Genomic DNA, 26,150 nt, shown 5'->3' with positions numbered 1-26,150 from the left:
TGAGGGAGGTGGTGTGGGCACAGGTTTTACAGTTCCTGCAGTGGCAGGGGAAGGTGCCAGGATGGGAGGGTGGGTTGTAGGGGGGGCGTGGACCTGACCAGGTAGTCACGGAGGGAATAGTCTTTGCGGAAGGCGGAAAGGGGTGGGGAGGGAAATATATCCCTGGTGGTAGGGTCTTTTTGGAGGTGGCGGAAATGTCGGCGGATGATTTGGTTTATGCGAAGGTTAGTAGGGTGGAAGGTGAGCACCAGGGGCATTCTGTCCTTGTTACGGTTGGAGGGGTGGGGTCGGAGGGTGGAGGTGCAGGATGTGGACGAGATGCGTTGGAGGGCATCTTTAACCACGTGGGAAGGGAAATTGCGGTCTCTAAAGGAGGCGGCCATCTGGTGTGTTCTGTGGTGGATGCAATATGGCACAGTGGAAGTGTCCCTACCTCTGAACCATAAGTCTGGGTTCAAGTCCCACTCCAACATAGGTGTATCATATATCTCAATAGGTAGACTTCAAAGCATTTACTGGATGTTCTTTTGGTGCAGTGGCAGTGTCCCTGAGATAGGAGTGCTGGGTTCAAGTCTCAACTGATCCAGAGGTATGTCATAACTTCTCTGGAGAGGTTGTTTAGAACATATCTATGGACATACAAACTGTGTAGCTCCTGCTAAAGCTGCTTTATTTCAAAGCACAACCACCAATTTAATCCCTAAAAAAATACAAGTCCAGCATATTCCTAAAAGCATATCTTTACAATTCTCAGTGAGGTTTTTTAAACTTCTCCGAAATTTTTCTAAATAAAATTATAAGCTTGTCCCAACGTAAATGTACTGCAAATTTTAGACTCCAGTGAGAACCGAAAATGTTTGTCATCAGCAGTTTCTTCCACTTACTCCCATACCAGTGGAGATGGGGGCATCTCAAAGGGTTGAGCAACTGTGAAGCTGATAAAGCTTTTAAATGCAGCAGACTGTGGATTGATGCATAGTGGAACCCTGTTCCCTTTCTGCTGTTCCAGAATGAATTGATGAATGAGCTCTTCAACTTGCCAAACAGATGTCAGGTTTTTTTCAAAGCGGTCATCAAATTTTGGATTAGTGATGGATTCAAAATCATTGGTGTAAACAGATCCTGTACATGTGGTATAACAAGCATTTGCACATACACGTGTGGTATCAGAGGTGTCCTTCATCCAAGCATGAATGAGCCAGGGCATCCTTTGCAGGCATTCTTTTTGAAGGATCAAAACCTAACATTCTGCAGAGGTGGTGGACAGCTTCATAGGTAGCCTGGCTGGATAGTGTGTAAAGGACAGGAACGGCTAGCTGTTTACGAGGACCCCTGAGTATGTGAGCCTTGGCACCTTCACATGCTGTCCGCATGGCTTCTAGTGATGGAGCTCCCAATAGATCTGTGATGAAGTCCAACTGTTGAATCGGACTTTAAGACTGGAATAAGATTCAACAGCCTACAAACCAGATATCAATGGCAGCTACCCATCAGGATTTCTGGTGCTTGGTAATACTGAGTGACAACTTCCTGGGTCACGTGACAGGACTCAAGTTCTTCTATGCTTGCAAGAGCAAAGTCACAAATCTTCAGGACACATTTGCTGTTCACAAGAAGGTTCCCTAGCTTGATACCTGTGTAAAATGCCAGCTGAATGCAGATACTTCAGCCTTCTCAAAATTTGGTACAGAAAAACTTTGACATGATCTGTACTCAGTTGTTGTGGAGGCACGATTTTGTGAAGGTTACTTTGCATTAGCTCTGTGACAATATAGATTTCTTCAAAGTAGTCTGTGTGGTGGTTGGAGTATATCAAGCGCAGAAAGCATATTATCACGTTTGGAAAAGCAGAGCATCTTCAGCACACCGAAGACCCCCTTGCAGGAAACTAGATTCTGGAAGATAACTGGGCATAAGTGCAACTCTCTTTCCATCCCTCAGATCCGTTACTGCCTAGACTACTCCGAAGGCTCCGTATCTGTTGGGCTTGATGTGCAGCTGAGGTACCTTGGCAACAGCTATGGCAGCGTGAATCTGCTTGGAGGCCTGGGTTCAGCATCATCGCTGCCGGGGCTCAGTGGTTAGCACTTCTGCCTCACAGCGTGAGGGACCCAGGTTTGATTCCTGACTTGGGCAACTATGTGTGAAGTTTACACATTCGCCCCACGTCTGCGTGGGTTTCCTTCGGTTACCTCCCACAATCCAAAGACGTGCAGGCCAGGTGAATTGGCCATGCGAAATTGCCATAATGTTTGATCCATTAGTCAGGGATAAATATGGTGGGGGGGGGGGGGGGGGAAAAGAAATGGGTCTGAGTGGGTTGCTCTTCAGAGGGTCCATGTGGACTTATTGGGCTGAAGGACCTGTTAGGGTACCTAATCTAATCTAAAACATGGGGCTACAAAAGCAAGTCAGAAGCTAGGCATTCTTCAGTGAATAACTCACTTCCTGTCTCCCCACTTCCTGAGCACCACATACAAGGCACAAGTCAGGAGTGCGATTGAATACTCCCCACTTTTCCAAGTGAGTGCAGTTCAAACAATAACCTGAAAGCTGACACCATCCTGTACAAAGCAGCCCGCTTGATTGCCACCACATCCACTCCCTTCAGCACCAATGCTCAGCTGCAACAATGTGTATGGTCTACAGCAGACCTGGACATTTTACAGCCCGCGGGCCATATCCGGCCCTTTGGTCGCTCCTGTCCGGCCTGCATGAGGTCAATCTTAAATTAGAACATAAATGAAAAAGTATTTACGCCGTGTATGAAAAGCAACTGTGTTGCTTTTATTTTAAACAGGATTTTTTTTTAATGTATGGACGCATGTGCGCACGTGTGCGCGTGAACAGTTAAAAGTGATGCTTGCTGGCTCGCCCTCAAAATGTCAGCACACACCAAGACAAGTTATGTCATATCCCACAAAATCGCCAGAAACAGTAAACCATTTTCTGATGGAGAGTTTATTAAGGAGTGCTTGTTGAATATGCCCAGAGAAAAAGGAGGCATTTAAGAATATGCCCTTCTCCTGACGCACTGTAACGAGAAGGATTGGGGACATAGTGAGAAATCTGGAGCTTCAGCTGCAGCACAGATCAGTCAACTTTGACTTTTTTTCCTTGGCTTTGGATGAGAGCTGCGACGTACGTGACACAGCCCAGCTACTCATCTTCGTACGTGGGATAACTACGGACTTTAAAATCATGGATGAGCTGGCAGCCATGCAGTCAAATGAAAGGTACAACAACTGGTAATGATTTGTTCACGGAGGTAAATGCATGTTTGGACACATTGGGGCTAAAAATGGGACAAGCTGGTGGGTGTGACAATGGATGGTTGTCCAAATCTAACAGGAAAAAATGTTGGACCCTTCAAGAGAATGCAGGATAAAGTGAACAAAATTGACCCTGAACAGAAATTGGTATTTTTGCATTGTATTATACATCAGGAAGTATTGTGTAAGTCAGTGTTAAAAATTAACCATGTGGTTGATGTAGTAACTAAAATAGTTAACCATCAGGGCAAGAGCTTTGAATCACAGGCAATTTGTTGCACTTTTGGACGAAAATGAGACTGAACATCGTGACATAGTCTGTCAGGTGGCTCAGACTGGGCAAAATGCTGAAACGTGTATAGGACCTGAGAGAAGAGATTCAAGATTTCTGTGTGAAGAAGGTGAATGGCATTCTACAGGTTTCAGATGCAGACTGGATTGCAGACCTTGGTTTTGCTGATGATGTGACTGCACTTATGAATGAACTAAATGTGAAACTGCAGTGCAAGGGCCTTTTTGTGCATGAAATGTACAACTTGGTGAAGGCTTTTATGAGAAAGTTGCAGCTTCTCACAAGCCAAATGGAGGACAACATTCTCACCCACTTGCCAACACTGAAGGAAGCTGCACCTTCAGCTGATCACCTCCACAAGTACTCATCTAGGATAGAAGCACTACATGGTGAATTTTCAAGGTGATTTCAAGACTTTAAAATGGTTGAGAATGAAATGCACATGATTTTTCCTCCCATTTACATGCAATGTGGAGAATGCACCTAGTGAGGTTCAGCTTGAACTCATTGACCTGCAGTCTGACACACTTCTGGCAGAGTACTTTAGGTCATTCCCACTGCATGATTTTTACTCTTCCCTCAAAGAGGAGAACTTTCCACACAAGGAGGCATGCGCAGAAGATTCTAGTCCTCTTTGGATCTACCTATATATACAAACAAACATTCTCAGGGATGAAGTTCAACAAATCCAAATACAGATCCTCTATCACTGATGATCACCTCTCAGCTGTCCTTCACATATCCACCTCAGACATTCAACCAGATTTCAGTGCACTTGTTCAAGCCCAAAACAGACTGGATTTTTCTCACTAAACAAGTAAAATGAACTGAAAAACATCAAAAGCGCTTATTGCTTTTTGTATATAGAGTTGTTGTAATACTGAACAATAATGAAACCACTTTTCATTATTGGTTTGTGAGATTAACATGTTAAAAAAAGTGAAATACTGAAATTGGTTTTACTCTTTATTTCTTCTATATTTGACCTACTCCACAATTTCATATCTTTATTGTAACAGAATCTTTATTCTTTTGATTATAAGTTTCAGTGCAAAACTATATAATTTAGTACTTTTTACAATGGAAGAAAATTAATACGGAGCAGAATTATGCTCAACTTATTGTTGGTTCAGCTCTCCAACACAACTCAGGTTTCTCATGTGGCCCCTTGGAAGAATTAATTACCCACCTCTGGTCTACAGTAAACAACCACCACCATCTAGAAAGACAAGGGCAGCAGAAAAATGGGAATACCACCACCTCGAATTTGCCCTCCAAGCCACTCACCGTCCTGACTTGCAAACATATCCCAGTTATTTCAGTGACACGGAGTCAAAATCCCTCTTTACAAGGCACTATGCATCTATCTACACCAAACTGACAACAGCAATTCAAGAATGCAGCTCACCATCACTTCCTCAGGGAAGCGAAGATGAGCAGTAAATCCTGGGCCAGCCAGTGAAGCCCACATCCCATGAATGATGAAAGAATAGAATGCAGGTCACTCAGCCACAAACTTGCTCACACATCAAAATCGCAGCGGATCTAATTATTCTATATTCTCATCTACCCATAATAAATTCTCACATCTTTGCTTAACAACAAACTATCTACATTAGCCTATTTATAGTGTTCCTTTGTTCTGGATTCTCCAAGAGGAAACATCCTGTCTACATTTACCCTGGCAAGGAATCTCAGGATTTTACATGCATGTAAATTAAATCACCTCATAACTCTAAACCTCCATGGATACAAGCTGAGCCTGTTCAAATATTTTTCATAAGATAGTCAACCCATTCTAAGTATTAGACCAGAAAGCTTTCCCACCTTTTCTCCCCACAGGTGCTGCCAGACCTGCTGAGTTTCTCCAGCAGTCTCTTGCATTTGTTTAAACTTTCGAGAATTGCTACAATGCATATATATCCTTCCTCAAAAGGAAAAGTCAATACAGTATACAGTATTCTAGATGTGGCCTCAGCAGTGCAATGTAGAACATAAGCATAACCTCCCAAGTCTAGTATTCAATTCCCCTTGGAATATACGTAACAGTAAAGAAGAAAGTGAGGACTGCAGATGCTAGAGATCAGAGCTGAAAAATGTGTTGCTGGAAAAGTGCAGCAGGTCAGGCAGCATCCAAGGAGAAGGAGAATCGACGTTTCGGGCATAAGCCCTTCTTCAGGAATGAGGAGGGTGTGCCAAGCAGGCTAAGATAAAAGGTAGGGCAAGAGGGACTTGGGGGAGGGGCGTTGGGAATGCGATAGGTGGACCACCTATCGCATTCCCAACACCTCTCCTCATTCCTGAAGGGCTTATGCCCGAAACGTCGATTCTCCTGTTCCTTTGATGCTGCCTGACCTGCTGCGCTTTTCCAGCGACATACTTTTCAGCTCATATACGTAACAGTACACTAACACTTTCAAATCATACGCCAGAACATTTAATCCATCTGCATGTCAAAATGTTGCAGACTCACACAGATAATATATTTCATTTTTATTCTGCCTAATTTTGAGAAATCTCATTTTGCCACATAATAATCCATTTGCCGACGTTTGTGCACTTGCACAACTTACCCAGATGCTATTCACAACAAGCATTCTTACCAATCTTTGTCATGCCAGCATTTTTAGTAACCATGTTTCCAGCTCCTTCATCTAAGTCATTTAGATCAATTATAAAAGGTTGAGGCCCCAGTACTAATTCCTGTGACAAGCCAACCGTTACATCTTGCCAACCAGAAAATTACTAATTTATGACTTCTTATCCTGTTAGTTATCCAATCTTCTATCCAATCTAGTCTGCTACTCATAACACCATGAGATTTTACTTTTCACAATAACCTTTGATATGGTACCTTATCAAATGCCTTCAGAAAGAGAATTGGTAACAGGCATTAAATTGTGGCCTCATTTAATCTCTCAGTTAACTGTAAAATGATCCCATTGCATTATTTTGGGCAAGAACAATAGCGTTCTCCTGCTGAATTGACCAAAATTTATTGTGCAATCATTAATTGTTTTCTTTTATAAACTTGTGAAAAGCAGGCATTGCTGACTGGCCTGTTTTTATTGCCGGCCCCTAGTTGCCCTTGTGAAGGTGGTTGTGAGCTGCTTTATTGAACCGGTGCAGTCCTCCGGCTGTAGATAGATCTACACTACCCTTAGCGAGGATATTCAGAATTGTGAGCCATCGCCAGTGAAGGAATGGCAATATACTTCCAGATCAGGATGGTCAGCAGTTTAAGAGGTAAACTTGCAGATGGTGGTGTGCCCAAGTATCTGCTGCCGTTGTCCTGCTAGATGGAAGTGGTTGTGGGATTGAAAGGTGCTGTCTCAGGATCTTTGGTGAGTTTCTGCAATGCATCTTGTAGGTAGTACACACTGCAGTTTTTGACCATCGCTGTCGGAGGGAGTGGATGCTTGTGGATATGCCACATGGATTCTCCAGGCAAGTGAGGAGTATTTCATCATACTGAAACTTTATTGCTGGAACAGCACAGCAGGTCAGGCAGCATCTAGGGAACAGAAGATTCGACGTTTCGGGCACATGCCCTTCTTCAGGAATGAGCAGAGAGTGTTCAGCAGAAGATAAAAGGTAGGGAGGAGGGACTTGGAGGAGGGGCGTTGGAAATGTGATAGGTGGAAAGAGGTCAAGGTGAGGGTGATAGGTCGGAGTAGGGTGGAGGCGGAGAGGTCAAGAAGAAGACTGCAGGTCAGGAAGGCGGTGCCGGGCTGGAGGGATTCGGCTGAGACAAGGTGGGGGGAGGGGGGATGAAGAAACTGGTGAAGTCCAAGTTCATCCCCTGTGGTTGGAGGGTTCCCAGTCGGAAGATAAGACGCTCCTCCTCCGACCGTCGCGTTGTTGTGGTTTGGCGGTGGATGAGTCCAATGACCTGCATATCCTCGGTGGAGTGGGAGGGGGAGTTGAAATGCTGTGCCACAGGGTGATTGGGTTGGTTCGTCCGGGTGGCCCAGAGGTGCTCTCTGAATCGCTCCGCAAGTAGGCGGCCTGTCTCCCCAATATAGAGGAGGCCACACCGGCTGCAGTGGATGCAGTAGATAATGTGGGTGGAGGTGCAGGTGAATCTGTGGCGGATATGGAAGTTTCCTTTGGGGCCTTGGAGAGAAGTGAGGGGGGAGGTGTGGGCGCAAGTGTTGCACCTCCTGCGGTTGCAAGGGAAGGTGCCGGGAGTGGAGGTTGGGTCGGTGGGGGGTATGGATCTGACAAGGGAGTCGCGGAGGGAGTGGTCTCTACGGAAAGCTGATAGGGGAGGGGAGGGAAATATATCCTTGGTGGTGGGGTCCGTTTGGAGGTGGCGGAAGTGACGGCGGATGATGCGCTGTACATGGAGATTGGTGGGGTGGTAGGTGAGGACCAGTGGGGTTCTGTCCTGGTGGCGGTTGGAGGGGCGGGGCTCAAGGGCGGAGGAGCGGGAAGTGGAGGAGATGCGGTGGAGGGCATCGTCGATCACGTCGGGGGGGAAATTGCGGTCCTTGAAGAAGGAGGCCGTCTGTGTTGTGCGTATTTTGAACTGGTCCTCCTGGGAGCAGATGCGGCGGAGACGAAGGAATTGGGAGAATGGGATGGCGTTTTTACAGGGGGCAGGATGGGAGGAGGTGTAGTCCAGTAGCTGTGGGAGTCGGTCGGTACATCTACTACAAACCGACCGACTCCCACAGCTACCTGGACTACACCTCCTCCCACCCCGCCCCCTGTAAAAACGCCATCCCATTCTCCCAATTCCTTCGTCTCCGCCGCATCTGCTCCCAGGAGGACCAGTTCAAAATACGCACAACACAGACGGCCTCCTTCTTCAAGGACCGCAATTTCCCCCCCGACGTGATCGACGATGCCCTCCACCGCATCACCTCCACTTCCCGCTCCTCCGCCCTTGAGCCCCGCCCCTCCAACCGCCACCAGGACAGAACCCCACTGGTCCTCACCTACCACCCCACCAATCTCCATGTACAGCGCATCATCCGCCGTCACTTCCGCCACCTCCAAACGGACCCCACCACCAAGGATATATTTCCCTCCCCTCCTCTATCAGCTTTCCGTAGAGACCACTCCCTCCGCGACTCCCTTGTCAGATCCATACCCCCCACCGACCCAACCTCCACTCCCGGCACCTTCCCTTGCAACCGCAGGAGGTGCAACACTTGCGCCCACACCTCCCCCCTCACTTCTCTCCAAGGCCCCAAAGGAAACTTCCATATCCGCCACAGATTCACCTGCACCTCCACCCACATTATCTACTGCATCCACTGCAGCCGGTGTGGCCTCCTCTATATTGGGGAGACAGGCCGCCTACTTGCGGAGCGATTCAGAGAGCACCTCTGGGCCACCCGGACGAACCAACCCAATCACCCTGTAGCACAGCATTTCAACTCCCCCTCCCACTCCACCGAGGATATGCAGGTCATTGGACTCATCCACCGCCAAACCACAACAACGCGACGGTCGGAGGAGGAGCGTCTTATCTTCCGACTGGGAACCCTCCAACCACAGGGGATGAACTTGGACTTCACCAGTTTCTTCATCCCCCCTCCCCCCACCTTGTCTCAGCCGAATCCCTCCAGCCCGGCACCGCCTTCCTGACCTGCAGTCTTCTTCTTGACCTCTCCGCCTCCACCCTATTCCGACCTATCACCCTCACCTTGACCTCTTTCCACCTATCACATTTCCAACGCCCCTCCTCCAAGTCCCTCCTCCCTACCTTTTATCTTCTCCTGCTGAACACTCTCTGCTCATTCCTGAAGAAGGGCATGTGCCCGAAACGTCGAATCTTCTGTTCCCTAGATGCTGCCTGACCTGCTGTGCTGTTCCAGCAATAAAGTTTCAGCTTTGATCTCCAGCGTCTGCAGACCTCACTTTCTCCTCGTATTTCATCATACTCCTAACTTGCGCCTTGTACACAATGGACAGATTTTGGGGAGGCAGGAGCTGAATCACCATGTGGTATTCCTACCCTCTTACCTGCTTCTGTAGCCACTGTATTTATATGGAGAGTCCAGTTGAGTTTCTGGTCAATGGTGTCTGAAGGTGTGGGATTCAGTGATAGTAAATCACAATGTCAAAGAATGGTTTGTTAAGTTCTCTCTTGTGCGAAATAGAAATTGTCTGGCGTCAATGTTACTTGCCACCTGTCAGCGCAAACTTGGATGACATCCAGATATTACTGCATTTGAACATAGGACGACTTCAGTATCTTCGGAGTCACGAGTAGTGCTGAACATTGTGCAATCATTGGCAAACATCTCACTTCTTTTGATGGAGACAAGGTCATTGATGTTGCAGCTGAAGATGGTTGGATCAAGGACACTACCCTGAGCAACCCCTACAGACTGAAGATGACAAATTGCATGCCAGTTTTTATTTAAGGGGCTTGAAGTTCAAAAATAAGCAAAACCAAAAATCACTAATTATGGAAAGCTTTAGTGAGATCACATTTGGAATACGCCCATAATTTTATTCTCCATATCGAAAGAACGTTATATAGAATCAGAGATGTACAGCATGGAAACAGACCCTTCGGTCCAACCCGTCCATGCCGACCAGATATCCCAACCCAATCTAGTCCCACCTGCCAGCACCCAGCCCATATCCCTTCAAACCCTTCCTATTAATATACCCATCCAAATGCCTCTTAAATGTTGCAATTGTACCAGCCCCCACCACTTCCTCTGGCAGCTCATTCCGTACACATACCACCCTCTGCATGAAAAAGTTGCCCCTTAGGTCTCTTTTATATCTTTCCCCTCTCACCCTAAACCTATGCCCTCTAGTTCTGGACTGCCCGACTCCAGGGAAAAGACTTTGTGTATTTATCCTATCCATGCCCCTCATAATTTTGTAACACTTTATAAGGTCACCCCTCAGCCTCCGACACTCCAGGGAAAACAGCCCCAGCTTGTTCAGTCTCTCCCGAATGCTCAAATCCTCCAACCCTGGCAACATCCTTGTAAATCTTTTCTGTACCCTTTCAAGTACCCTTCCCGATAGGAAGGAGACCAGAATTGCACGCAATATTCCAACAGTGGCCTAACCAATGTACTGTACAGGCGCAACATGACCTCCCAACTCCTGTACTCAATACTCTGACCAATAAAGGAAAGCATACCAAACGCCTTCTTCACTATCCTATCTACCTGCGACTCCACTTTCAAGGAGCTATGAACCTGCACGCCAAGGTCTCTTTGGTCAGCAACACTCCTCAGGACCTTACCATTAAGTGTACAAGTCCTGCTCAGATTTGCTTTCCCAAAATGCAGCACCTTGCATTTACCTAAATTAAACTCGATCTGCCACTTCTCAGCCCATTGGCCCATCTGGTCAAGATCCTGCTGTAATCTGAGGTAACCTTCTTCACTGCCCACTACACCTCCAATGTTGGTGTCATCTGCAGACTTACTAACTATACCTCTTATGCTCGCATCCAAATCATTTATGTAAATGACAAAAAGGAGAGGACTCAGCACCGATCATTGTGGCACTCCACTGGTCACAGGCCTCCAGTCTGAAAAGTAACCCTCCACCACCAGTATTCTACGTTTGAGCCAGTTCTGTATCCAAATAGCTAGTTCTCCCTGTATTCCATGAGATCTAACCTTGCTAATCAGTCTCCCATGGGGAACCTTGTCGAATGCCTTACTGAAGTCCATATAGATCACATCTACTGCTCTGCCCTCATCAATCTTCTTTGTTACTTCTTCAAATAACTCAATCAAGTTTGTGAGATATGATTTCCCACGCACAAAGCCATGTTGACTATCCCGAATCAGTCCTTGCCTTTCCAAATACATGTACATCCTGTCCCTCAGGATTCCTTCCAACAACTTGCCCACCACTGAGGTCAGGCTCACCGGTCTATTGTTTAGAAATTTTAATTGGAAGCAGTACACAAAAGTTCACTAGAGGATGACAGAGTTGTCCTGTAATGGGATGCTGAGTAAATTGGATCTACGCACTCTGAAGTTCAAAAGGATGAGAAGTAATTTCATCAAAACATACAAGGTTCTGGAAGTATATAGCCACTCCTTCATTGGCAATGGCTCACAATCCTGAATATCCCCACACTAAGGGTAATGGTTTGTAGAGGTAGTTTGCCCTGACTGGAGGAGTCAGAACCTAGGACAACACTCATTTGCTAAGAGCTCAATCATTTAGGACTGATACAAACTACCATTTACAAAAAGAGTTGAGCGTCTCTGGATTGTCGAGTGTGTTTTGGATGCTCCTTCATTCATTACATTCAAGATTGAGATTGACAGATTGTTGATGCTTCAACAGAATCATTCAGAAATCAGAGCAAAAACTGTTTTTCCCTCTCTCACCATAGATACTGCCAGACTCGATGAGTTTGTCCAGCACTTTGACTTCATTGAGATTTCCAGCAGCCACAGCATTTTACTGATCAAAGATTGGGCGCGATCACATTGAAAGTTGAAGCTGACTTGAAAGGCTGAATTGTTTACTCTTGCTTCTAACATGTTCTTAACCATGTAACTGTCCACAGTTAACTTTCCTTGGAATGGACTAAAATGGGATAAGAGATTACTTAAACCAAGGAACAGGGAAAGAAAATTTTTGCAATACTTATTATTGAAGCACAGTGTTGTATCTACAATGCTGCATTACTGGATCTGCAAAGGGGAAATTCCAGACAAAATGGCACTGGCGGCCAGTCTTCAGGGCAATTTTGCCCAGAGACAATTGGCTTTCTAATCACACCATTTGATGTGATGTAAGAGATTGCAGGATAGTAACTAATCACATGACTGGCTCCTGAACGGGTAGTTACACCTGTGTATGTGTGGACAATACAAGAGAATCACTCAGCCTGTGCAGAGAGCACATCCACCTCCCCGTCTCCCTTCTGTATGGAGAAGTAAAAGAAATGAGATAGTAGCTAGCTACTCGAAACTTTGATTAATTTTTCACATTTGAGAGACTCTGGGAATAATGGTGCTGGATTTCCAGTGCATTATCCCGGTGACTGACAACATCACTGAAAAAAAAAATTACCTCATAGATATCTCATTGCTGTTCATATGTCTGAAAGGACACACTGGTTTCATACAGGACAACAATTCAATAGTTGGAAAGCACTTGGAGATGTCCAAGGGTCATTAAAGGTACTGGAGCAAATGAAGGCCCTTCCTTCAATTCGCTATCAAAGTTATAATTACTACTGCTCAACTTTGACAGCAATCGTTACCACACTGCTCAGCGCTGGATGGCATCACAGCTCAATAATGTACATCTCTGACATGCCCCTCCATTCCACAGCATATTAAAACAATTACTGTCTCTGTACAGCTAAATAATGGCAAAACTGGATTCCAATTTCCTGGCCCGTACCATGTAACTTTCTCCTGGATAAACTCATTGAGGCAATAAGAGTGTGGCAGTATGTTCTCCTTTTGTTAATATGAAACAAAATCTTTGTAAATTATTGGCTTGTATTTTATCTTAAAGTCAGGCAACCTGTAAGAAAAAAACTCCAAGACTGCAGAAAAGGTTGTGAAATTTGAGCCAACATATAAACTAAGTTTTTTTTAAACATTATTAAATTCACCTTCAATTACAATGCTTTGTTTTTAAAAATGATGTTTTGGATACCAATTTGTATGGGCAGAACAATCACAACCTCAGCACATGATCAGTCAGCCATTTCACAGCATTTATTCCAGTGGGGAACAGTGTGCCAATTACATTTCTTCGGAAGCAAATTGTTTACAATTATGACTGAACTGTTGAAAACTTAATTACCAAATGCAGATTTTGCATATTAATACTTCATGTACTCCACCGCAAGAATCGGAGAATGGAAGCTTATTGAAAGGCTACAACCACCTTTTTGAATTTGCCAACAGATTCATTTTATCGTCAGTTTCTTAGCAAAGCACAAAACATTGAAAGCAACAGCAGGAATGGCAACTTTGGAAGGGCGAAACCTTAGCAAGATGAACACGAAGATGTTTTAACATCTAGGGAGTTGGCCAGTAAGCGCTCTCATAAAAATTGGCAGAATGCAGACTGGACCAGAAGGCAGCAATACAATAGATATGTGAGCTACCTTCTTGAACCGCTGTTACTCTTAGTATGTAGAAACATCCACAAAACATTAGGGAGGGAGTTCCAAAATTTTGTCCCAACAGTGAAGGAACAGGGATCTGGTTCCAATTCAGGGTGGTGTGTATGATCAGGGGGAGCATCGTGCAGATGGTGGTGTCTCCAATGCATCTGCTGGTCTTGTTGCTCAAAGTGACAAAGGCCAGTTACTGCAGTGGATCTTGGAGATGGCACACGCTGCTCTCACTGTGCATTGGTGGCTAACGTCAAGGACAGAATGCCAAACGCTTGAGCTGTTTTGCTTTGGATGGCATTCAGAGTATTGTGCCTTGGATACGGTGGACAGACTTTGGGGAGTCAGATGAGGAGTTACTGGCCACAGAATTCCTACCCTCTGACTTGCTCTTGTCAAATGTACATGACTGGTCCAGTTCAGTTCCTAGTCAATGGTAACCACAGGATGTTAATGGCAGGGGGATTTAGTCACGGTAATGGTACTGAACGTCAAGGGACGATAGTTAACATTCACATTACACAAGTGTCTGGGAACAACTTTCTCCAGCATGAGTGAATCTATTTTCCTGTTTGTACCTTGATTTTGTATAGGTCTTGCTGCATGTAGACACCAACTATTTCAGTATCTCAAAGTCATGAACGGTGCTGAACATTGTACAATTGTCAGGGGACAAACACATTCCTGACCCTATGATAGAAGGAAAGTGGTACGTGTATGGAATGAGCTGCAGAGGATGTGGTGGAGGCTGGTACAATTGCAACATTTAGAAGGCATCTGGATAGGTATATGAATAGGAAGGGTTTGGAGGGATATGGGCTGGGTGTTGGCAGGTGGGACGAGATTGGGTTGGAATATCTGGTCGGCATGGACTGGTTGGACCGAAGGGTCTGTTTTCATGCTGTACATCTCTATGACCTATGACTAGGTATTACCCCATGGAATGCACGCAGAGATACTCTGAAGGTGCGATGACTGAACTCTAAACAGCCATTGGTGAAGAGAGAACAAAAATGAGAGAAAGTGCCTATCTGGGCAGCTATCATGCATTTCCAAGTAGCTTCCTGAGAAAATCTGGCAATGTTTTGAGCATTGGCTTTCTGCCCTGAGATGTGAGAAGATCAAGATGGTTGAACAAATGAAAAAGGAAAATAAAAGATACATTGAAACAACAAATCTTGAACATAGCACTGGCATTGCCATTTACCGCAGGGGTCTATTGACAGTTTTGCAAACCATAAATGATTTGTTTGTTCCAGTGACATCCAGGTTCAACATGTATAGCTTTAAGTAGATAATATTATAATGCTCGATAAAGCAGGTTGTGTTTGGATAGAAAGACCATTCTATGATCGACGATCCTCAAAAGCTGATGATAGCGTTAACATAAAACAAGCAGTGACAAATATCAAAACATGAACTTAAATATTGTCTTGAATGACAAACATTTCTCACTTTTGCCTATTTCTCATGTAATAGTCTGGAGATCAGTCATTTACTTACAAGATTACGTCTGTCTTCTCATCAGATCATCTGATTGAAAATCAGCCCACACACAATTAGGAGGAACCGAATATATAAATAGTGTTGCTAGTCTCGCAAGCTGGCTTCTCAACAGGTGATTTCAGTGTGACAGCAACGAGGGCGTACATCAGCCTTTCACTTGGCTACTCGTTGTGTGAAAATGCTTTCATTCTGTATGCTGCAAGGATCCTAAGTAAAATTATCTGCTCCTGAAGCTTGACAATATGGCAATTTTTCAGGTCAAAGATTGAGATTTGAGAGATGGTGTCTCCGACTACCTACTTCTTTTCTGTGGTTCTCTCTGTGCCCACTTCCTTGGACGAGGAAGCATACAATATCCAACAATGCAGAAGACTTCCCATGGCTCCCGATCACTGCAGAATTATTGTCTTAGAAACATTGATAACATAACATAGTTGGCGAAATTTATTTTGGATTGTTTGCGCTTTAGCTTAATTTAGCATTTAATCTAATAGGAACACCAGTTTATTAACGGTTCCCTGAAAAGGGCACTTGTGGTACCGATTACTGTTAGGCAAACCACACCCTCAAAAGATCCAATTAAATTAGATCCTAGTGAAAGGAATTTCATCCAGGTAACAAAAAACAAATGGCTGGAAAAGCTCAGCATATCTGGGAGCATCTGTGGAAAGAAATCAGTGTTTCAGGTCCACTGACCCATCCTCATAACGGATGGTAGCTCGGAAAAAGTTGGTTATGTGAGAAGACAAATAATTGCAATACTGCACTGTCAATTAGCATTAGGAATTCAAGTACATAATGAATAACTTTTCACATTCTACATAGCAAAATAAAAACACTGCCTCAAATAATCCAGTTCCCAATTTTATAATCGACTGCATACAAAAATTGAAAGCCCCAATTTCTGACGACTTGTACTACAAACTGTACGTTGCAAGTGATCGAGTGTGTTATTGGACAGTTGCTATTCAATGATTGAATTACAGCAAGATGACATAACCATTAGAAACCCAGAGCTCTTCCTCATCCTTGAGATCATTATTTTCTACTACGTCGTTTTTGTAATCCCAATATTGTCTGTTGCCTGACTCAAACTGATGCGACATTTTTTGCTGTTGCTACAGTGGGTATTGTTAAGTAGCATGATAGCTGAAATATCATTTTAAATTAACTTCTGCTAGATTACCTTTGCTTCCCTTAAGAATTAATTGTATCAAAAAATCAAACCACTTTTAACAGGAGCTTGGTGGGACAGAGTGGCATCTACTTAAACTTAAGCTATCACAGCCACATGAAGATCACAGTTCTCCGATTGCATCAGGGTCTTGTGGTTTTGGCAGGGCTAAGAAACCATCAAGGTTCCAACTCTTCGTCATTAACAAACACTTGCTTATACACATATGCACACCAAATTCATCTCAGCAATTACTCCACTCAGTCAAATGGCCAGCTAACACTCACCAATGCTTAAACCTGAAAAGGTGGTTGCTTTGGTAAAACAGATGGAATAGCAAATGAAGTGATGGGCAGAAAGGTTCATCAAGTTTAAGAGGCTACACTTCCACCATCTGAAAAGTAACTTTTTTTCTTAAAAAAATAACGTGTTAAACGGCAAACTGTCATTTATATTAGGTCTGAAATTACAAACAGCTTCCAATGGTGGGAATTTGTAAACATAATATTACATTGAAGTGAAATAGTCAGTATTTCAGGTTGATCACAATTTCTATTTGGAAACATGGATTGCTTTCATACCAATGACATTACGATCAGTCTGATGAAACTAGGATCATTACCTCACAGAAAGGATCACTTCCTAATTCCCATCCTAAGCGTGAAGCCATAATCATTTCACTACATATCAAATAGTAAGACGACAGACCCTTTAGTCAAATCGTCCATGCTAACCAAGTTCCCAAACTAAACTAGTCCCATTTGCCTGCATTTGGCCCATTAACCTCTAACTCTTCCTATTCACGTACTTGTCCAAATGTCTTTTAAATGTTGTAACATCACCTGCATCTCCCACTTTTTTTGGCAGTTCATTCCAAATACTACCACCCTTTATATTATATATAGCCAGTGTTTTTTTTTCCCACACAAAATACTGTGGATGCTGAGGATCTGACAAAAACACAAAGTGCTGGGGAAACTCAGCAGGTCTGGCAGCATCTGTTGAGAGAAATCAGAATACATGTATACTGCCTATAGTTGTCAGATCAGTCATTGGGATGTAACCACTGGAATTTCTGAATTTCTTTTTCCACAGGTGAGGACTTGCTTATCATCCCCATTCATGAAAACTAGCACGAAGCATCGTACCAATATGTACTCCATTTCCTTGTTGCTCATTATAGGTGTACTCAGCTTCTCCCTAAAAAGACAGTCTGCTGATTTAGCATGTTGTGAAAAATTATCTAAATTGCTTTAGTTTTCACTGGCATCATTCTTTAATGATTTCCTCTCATCTCATCTGACATTTACTCTCAGCAATCCTTAACCAAGTCTTATACAATTCTAATCTTGCCCAGTTTATCTTTTAGTTTCCTCTACCATTCCAACATTGTCAGAATTAAACAATTATAGTCAGTTAGAGATCTAGATACAGGTTACTTCAATTAAGTATTTTTACTTTCATTATTGGTTTCATTTTTTTTATTTCAAGCCTGAAACAATTTATGATTAGCAAATTATTCTCTGTATTCTCATACAGAACTTCTGGACAGCAGTGGCCAGCACTTCTGCCTCTCAGCACCAGAGACCAGGGCTTGATTCCAGCCTCAGGCCACTGTCTGCGTGGAGTTTGCATATTCTCCAGTAGCTGCGAGAGTTTCTTCCAGGTACTCCTGTTTTCCCCCTCAGTTCAAAGATATGCAGGTTAGGTGCATTAACCATGGGAAATGCAGGATTACAGGGATGGGGTGGGACTGGGTGGGATGATCTTTGGCTCAGTATAGACCTGATGGGTTACTTCCATACTGTAGGGATTCTATGACCTCTACCCATCAGTCAACAATTAGTATTACTTCATCCTCAAAACGTTAAACCAAATGGTTTCCACTAAGTCTTCTTCTGCTATTTCTTCCTTGTTAATAGTTGTTGTTTAATAATGCCACACCTCCATGTAGCCACATCGATCTGGTCAACTCCACATGCTACTGCTAGCTATACTCAGACCAATAATGACAATTTCTCCACATATGACTCCAGGGGTTTAATACCCAAAATTCACTATTTAGACCTATTCTCCAATCAGCTGACACCTCTTGAAACATCTCTTCAGAATTCCAACAGGTTTTCACACTTGCTACACAAGCAACTCCCTCAACACTCCATTGCTCCTTTTGCCAATTATCTTCAATCTGTGCCCTTCTCAGAGATCTTTCCAGTTGAGCTTCTCCTTACCTACTCCGCGCAGACTCTATTCTGAATTCCTCTCTTATCTCCCTTCAAAATTCACTTCACCAAACTTTCAGCAACTTTTATTTATCAATCTTCATTACTGAAGTTCCTCATACCAGGAGCCATTCTAGTGAATTATTCTTGCACCCTCTCTATTGCTTTCACATATTGAATTTATTGTCACCTGAACCGAAGCACAGTGAAAAGTTTTGTCTTGCGACCATTACAGGCACATCACAGAGTTAAATAGCATAGATAAGTAAACAATAGGTAAACAGTGGCAAAATCAAAAACAAAAACACAGGTACAGGTGAATGCTAACACTTTGAGAGTGTATTCAGTATTCTAACAACAGTAGGGTAGAAACTGTTGTTTCTGGTGCATGTGTTCAGGCTTCTTCCATTGTGGCATGCAAAAGGGATAACTCTACAGATAAGCCCAAAAGTGTGTTTGATATAAGTTAATGATATTACTTTGTCATTCTATACCCCAATTAATAACGCCTAGGTCGCTGTACACTTTACCAACCACATTCTCACCTTGCCCTGCCACTATCAATGACTCGTGCATATCTGCAATGGCATACCTTATAGAATTAGGCTCTTTATTTTACACCTTTTCATTATTTTCTCCCCAGTTTTCTTCCTACAAAAATGAATCACTTCATGCTTCTTTGTATTAAAGCTTAACTCCCACTTACCTGCCCAATCATATGTCCTTCTGAAGTTTTGCGCTATCATCCACACAGATCAGTGCCTTTAAGTTTCCTATCATCTGGCTTTGCTTTTTAAAAAAAATGGTTCCCCATACACCAATGCCTAGGTCACTGAAATCCATCAGGAAAGGCCAGGATCCTGTAACAAACATTAGGGAACTTCACTGCTAAATCTTTCTTCTGATCTATAAGCCATCCATTTCATTACCAATCTGTTTGCTGTCACTCAAATGAATTCATATCCATATCATTATTGTTGCTTTTCATTAATGCGATACAAGATGGGTGATACATAAAATGTAATATCTATTTCAAACCTGGATCATTTTAGTTTTGAAATGGTGCCATGTAACGCTGATCTGGGTCTGTAATGATTGACTTTTAAGTGTTTCTATTGCCAATGTAATTTTTTTTAAAAAAAAACACAAAAAGGAGGAATGACTTCCTTGGAGAGTAATGGAGCTTTGTTTTGGATGGGTGGGTTTTGCAAGCAAATATACAGGTGGGCGTTAGATTTCAGATTGAAGGATCCACAACATTTTTTTTTTGGTTTTGGGGAAACATCCAAAGATTAAAGAAAGCTTGTTGCTTCCAGCCTTGGTTGAAGCCAAATGTTGCAAACCAGTTGCTTCTGAAAAAGTAAACACTGTTGAGAAACAGCTCACCTCAGCGTTTGAGAGTCCCAGACCAGAAGCTTTAGGTTACAACCCTGAAGCAGATATTTGAAGCTAAAATATCCCCAAGCTGAGTTGTATGAAGACTTAAAGGAAGAGCATATCAGATTCTCAAGACGGAATTGAAGTATCTGAGAAGGTTAGACCATAGGGATGAGAGAGAAGAGAATTTTCACTGGTGCAGGTTGTGTTAGGATTAAATTGATTGTATTGTACCATTCTTTTTGAAATCTGTAAATGTGCGTTATCTGTGAACAGTTAAGCTTTTCATGAACAAACCAATAGATATTTGATTGGGATCAAGGTCATTTTCACAAACCTAGGAACTTCAAACTGCAATGGCCTTTACCTTATCTGCACAGGCCCCCTGACAGCACCCCCTCCTTTCTGTCTCTATAGACATGCCCCCCCCCCCCGATGATTGTTAAGCTTATTATCTGTGTTTGTGCATGTGTTTGATGTCACTTTTTTACAATATTGTTATTCTACTTTACTTTGTGAAAATAAATAAGAATAAAATTAAACTTTTGTTTCACTGATAAACTTGAATCTGCACTATTGTGTGCTGCTGTTTCAGTGAAAGATCATTTCATTACAGTGAAAGTAAACATGATCCATCAAGGCAGAATTCAGTCTGAGCGCACTCATAACATCAGTTGTGATCATAACTTTTGCTACAATTTAGCTCATAACTCTGAAGTTAGGTGTTCCTTTACCCTGAACAGTATTTCTCCCTCATTCGTTTTTGGTAAATATATTAATTAGCAAACTTTTAACTTTACAAACATATAGAATTATTGAAAAATACAATCAATAACAAACATCAGCATAAGAAAAAAAAACAAATTACAATACAACTACTGCCTCCTATTAACCTACCCTCTAATACAAACAAACCCTAACACTGTGCAAAGCAACACCAAAAAAAAAGCAAAAAAAACAAAAAAAAAAAACAGAATACACAACAGCTATGCTCGGCACAAAGCTCCCAAACAAAGGAACGGGAGCATTGTATATATACCCGTATTAACTCAGGAGACCCCCTCCAGGGCTCAGGGCTTGACAAATCTAACCATCCTGGTTAAACAAACATCCTAGTTAAGACAACTAACAAATCTGTTTCCAAATAACTCAAGTAGGGCTGCCATGTCTTATAAAAATGGTCTGTTGTGTGGTGCACCATGTTTGTAAAAAAGTGTCCAAGGGAATGTGCTCCATAATTAATTTCTGTCATCCCAGCAAGCCTGGCAGGTTCTCAGACACCCAATTCATCACAATATTCTTCCATGCACAGTGTGCAAGAATATTAAATAGTTTCTTCCCATGCTAGTCTAAAGATGATAAATTCGGTAGACCCAAGAGAGATATCGGGTCTACTTTAACTTCAGTCCTCAATCCCCTCCCTATCTCTGCCGCCACAGTGCTCCAATAAACACGGAGCCTGTGGCATGTCTAGAAGCAATGGGTAAGAGTACCTACACTTATTTTACACTTGGGGCACACTGAATATGCCCCTTTTTTAAACTTCACCAAACGGTCTGGTGCCAGATGAGCCCTGTGCAGAACTTGTAACTGCATAGCGCATGTCCTATTACAGATTGAGATCTTTCGAGTATTTTCCCATGTTTCAATTGAGATCTCCACTCCTAGCTCTTGCTCCCAGACCTCTCAAACGGTTAATATCCTGCCAGGCCCTGCCACCCAGCAGGCAATAAAGGGCATGAACCGTAAAGGTGCTTGTGGAACGTAGCAACAACCTCTCTGTTATCAGGCTTAGTGAGAAGCGTGGTCTTCTGGATGAAATCCCTAACCTGAAAAAAACGGAAAAGATCTCTGCTGGGTAACCCGTATTTGCAGCTCAGTTGCTCAAAAGACATCATAACCTCCCCCTCAAACAAGTCTGCCAAACTAGAAACTCCTCTCGTTGCCCATAGTTTGAACCCGAGTCCATCATCCCTGGTCAGAACCCTGGCATGGCCAACTATAGGTGTAAGTGACGAAGTCTTGGATAAACAACCCTCACTCTGACACATCACCCTCCATGCCTTGACTGTACTAATGACAATGGGGTTGCGGCAGTGGTCCATAACTGTCCTCATCTTATCCATGAGCAATAGGTGAATAAGATGGCATTTTGCTTGGGAGGCCTCAATATCCAGCCATATTGAGTTTGGATTCTTACCTACCCAATCGCAGACAAAGGACAGCAGAGAACTCAATTGATACCTCCTGATGTCTGGGAAATCAACTCCTCCCCCTCCTTGAGGCAACTGCAATTTAGTAAGTTTGATGAGGGGCCGCCCACTATGCCAGACAAAGGAACCGAACCACCCCATAAGCTTCCGCAGCGTTGACCTGGGAAATATTATAGGGAGCATACGCATGGGATAAAGCAAAATGAGGAAGAACATTCGTCATCTTAATGAGAGAGACTCAGCCCAGCCATGAAATTGGAAGAGCCTTCCATCTCTGGAGATCTCACCTAATATTGTCGAGCAAGTGAGCTAAGTTAGTCCGAAACAACAAATCAAATTAGGGGGTAATAAAAATGCCGAGGTACCGGAACCCTGCCTGCGACCACTTAAAAGGGAACTTAGGGCCACCTTCAACTTCTGGCACATCCTTAAGGTTCCCCAAAGGCATAGCCTCCAATTTTGCAAAGCTAATCTTATATCCTGAAATAGCCCCAAATGAATTAATACATTGTATCAAATGGGGTACAGAGGTCATTGGGTTCGATAAAAACTGAAGGATAATCCGTATACAGTGTAATGTTGTGTGCCCTCGATCCCACTTCCGGAGCAGTTATGTGGACGTTCTGACGAATGGCCTCTGCCAGCAGTTCTATCACCAATGTAAACAACAAGGGTGAGAGGGGGTAGCCTCGCCGATTATCCCGACCAATTGTAAAGTTCCCAGACTTCACACCGTTAGTGATAACTGTGGCCAGAGGGTGGTGATATAAATCTCCACCCACCTAGCAAAGACTCCACCCAACCCAAACTGTTCTAAAACATTAAAAAAAGACACGGCCATTCAACCCGGTCAAATGCTTTCTCTGCATTTAAGCAAATCCCCAACCCCTGAATCGATCGTTGCTGACAAACGTGGACCATATTCAGCAATCTTCTAATATTAATAGAGGACCTACGGTCTTTTATAAAGCCTGTCTGGTCCTCTTTAATAACATGGGGCAACACCCTTCCCAATCTCAGCGCCAGAATCTTGAAATCTGAATTTAATGGAGAGATGGGCCTGTATGAGGCACAATCCTCAGGAACCTTCCTCTTAAGGATGGAAAGAAATATTAGCATCTCTCAAAGATGGTGGTAGGCATTCATGCACATAGGAGTGATTGTACCTCTCCAACATCGGCCCTGACAGAATCCCTATAAACTCTTATAAAACTCACCCAGATGACCATCAGGGCCAAGCACTTCCCCACTCTGAAGTTGCCTACCTGCCTCCTGTATTTCCTGAACTGTCAAGGGGGCATTAAGGAGAGAGGCCTGTTCCAAGGTTACCCCTGGGAGATCCAGGTTTTTAAAGGTCTCCATTTTAGCACTCCTGTCTTCGCAACCTTCAGACTGACACAATTCAGAGTAAAAGCTCCGAAAAACCTCATCAAATCTTTTTAGCATCGTATGCAAGGATCCCGGCACTGTCTCTGATTGCAGTAACGGATTGGGGAGCACGTTTTTTCCAAGTCAAGTACGCTAAATAATTCCCTGGCCTATCCCCATATTCGAACAGCCCTTGTCTAGCAAAAGCAAGTTCTTTTTTTGCGTTTTGTGTCAGTATTGAATTCAAGGCAGCCTGAAGGGCCATTATCCGCTGTAGCTTAGTCACTGAAGGCTGCGCAAAATGTGCCGCCTCTGCGGCTTTCAACCGCGTCTGAAGTAGACGCTGCTGTTCCTCCTCCTGTTGTTTCCGGCTAGCCGAATAGGAAATAGATAATCCCCTCGCAAAGGCCTTAGCAGTCTCCCATAGCATGGATGGACTATTAGCTGTGCCTAAGTTGATAGTCAAGAATTCCTGAAACTCCTTCAAAAGGTATTCCACAAATTTGGAATCCTTAAGGAGAAAAAGGGTCCAAATGCACATGCCACAAACCTAGCCCCTCACTCTAGGCCTTAAGTTCCAAATATACTGCCTCGTGATCAGAGATAGCTATATTCCCAATTTTACAACCAATAATTGAATCCAGAAGGGCTGAGGGAACCAAAAAAAAGAGGTCAATCCTCGTGTGACATTTATGTGGGTTTGAAAAAAAAGGTGAAGTTCCTGCCGGTAGGGTGAAGACATCTTCAAATATCCACCAGTCCCAGCTCCTCACATAAGTCAACACCTGCTTGGCCTGCAAAGAAATAGTTGGGGGCCCACAAAGCATCCTGCCCACTGTCGGATCCAAAAGACAATTAAACACCGCCCCCCCCCCCATAATAATGTGCCATGTTCCAAAATCACTCAAGTTAGAGAAAGCACTAATCAAAAATTTGAGGGGATGCGCCGGAGGACAGTAGACGTTTAAAATGCCATATTCCTCCCAGTGTATCAGGGCCCCATGTATCATAAACCGTCCCCGCTCATCTTTCACCTGCTCTAATAATGTCAACAGAAGATTTTTCTGGATAAGTACCACCAGTCCCCCACTTTTAGTAGTAAAGGATAAAAAGAATACCAGGTCATGACCCCCGTTGTAATTTCAGATGTGTCCCATCATCAAAATGGGTTGCCTGCAACAAAGCGAAATCAACCCTTTCCCTCTTAAGGCTAGAAAGCACTTTTTTTCTTCAACAGGCAAATGACTTCCCTTAATATTCCAGGTGCACCATTTAATAAGACACTTAGCCATATCCCCTTTTAGACACCCTTGAACCGCTCGGAGGGAGAACCCTGCTTACAAAGCAGCGAGCATAAGTAAATAAGGACTCAGAATCCAAAAACTATATATACAAAAAACTACTCGATCATACCTATAAACAACTATTACTACCAAAAAACTACAAAGAAAACCAACGATAAAACCTTGAATGGAAAACTCTTCCCCCTGCCCATAGGGGGCACTCACCCTACCCATCCCCTCCTTCACAGCTCCTTCAAACCCAGACTGTGCCCAAGCCTTAGGCCAGAAAAAAATACAAGATGATCCTTAAATCAACAGGAAAAAAAGACAGTCAGGATGAGCACTCCACCCATCCCTGGCTTCATGTCACCCCTCCTTGTGATTAAAAGAGAACAAAAACAAAAAGGGGGCTGGTGAGAGAGAAGAGACAACAAAGAACATCCACAAATTTTCCCATCAGAAAATCCAGTTATTAAAACAAAAATGAACTTATTCCAAAGTCTTTTCCCCCCTTTCCAAAAAGGAAATTATAAGGGAGAAAGAAAGGAATAAAAAAAGGGAAGGAAAAATATGGGGAAAGATAGAAAAGAGAACAAACTTTTAAAATAGACGGATTGGCCTGAAGAATACAGTTAAAGTGTCCACAAAGTTTTTAGCCTTATCCGCTGAGTCAAATGTACAAACTGAGTCCTCGTGGCTGAAACGAAGTACAGTGGGGTATCTCATGGAGTACTGGATGCCCAGGTTCCTCAGCCTCTTTTTAACTTCATCGAAGGACTTCCTTTTTCGAATTACAGCTGCTGAAAAATCCTGGTAAAACATGATTTTTGACCCCTTGTACAGCAGTGCCTGCGGATCTTTTCACAGGTATCTGGAAGCTTCTTTGACTTTTTGCTTGTCCTTACATGAATGCAAGTGCACTAGGACCGGGCGGAAGTGCTGCACTGGCCCTGAGCTGTGCACTGTAACCTGATAAGCTGTTTCAATCTGAAGCCTGCTGGACTGGACATGAAGGCCCAAAAACTTTGGCAGCCAGCTTTCAAAGATGCTGACTGGCTGCTCACCTTCAGGGAGCTCGACAGTACGGAGATTTATCCCCCGACCTCAATTTTCGAGGTCGTCGATATGGTCTCGCAAGGCCTGCACCTCTCGCTCCAGCACCTAGATCCGACTGGATGAGGACTCCATCGCAGTTTCCGAGGCCTTAGTTCAACCCTCCACCACCTCCAGCCTCTCCCCAAGGCCCTGGATCTCCTGCTCATACCTCTGCACCATGGATGCAATAGGTTGGACCTGGGCACGAATCTCCCCACAGATCTCAATTGCAGCCCCAACTTTCAACGCAAGTCTCTCCAT

The 26,150-nt window shown here is 43.6% G+C and overlaps 1 protein-coding gene and 1 pseudogene across 2 annotated transcripts in view; both read right to left on the bottom strand.

Annotated features, from left to right (window-relative positions):
* The window catches only part of LOC122559107 (metabotropic glutamate receptor 7-like), an 864,629-nt gene that overhangs the window by 684,595 nt on the left and 153,884 nt on the right, over positions 1 to 26,150 (bottom strand). The window lies entirely within an intron of this gene.
* On the bottom strand, positions 881 to 26,150 carry LOC148147976 (serine/threonine-protein kinase NLK pseudogene; annotated as a pseudogene).

This window comes from Chiloscyllium plagiosum, unplaced genomic scaffold, assembly GCF_037043375.1.
Source record: "Chiloscyllium plagiosum isolate Xiang-an unplaced genomic scaffold, Cpla_swu_hap1 HiC_scaffold_14, whole genome shotgun sequence".
Lineage (NCBI taxonomy): Eukaryota > Metazoa > Chordata > Chondrichthyes > Orectolobiformes > Hemiscylliidae > Chiloscyllium > Chiloscyllium plagiosum.
The sequence above is the reverse complement of the archived record's forward strand: the minus strand, read 5'-3'. Positions and strand labels throughout refer to the sequence as shown.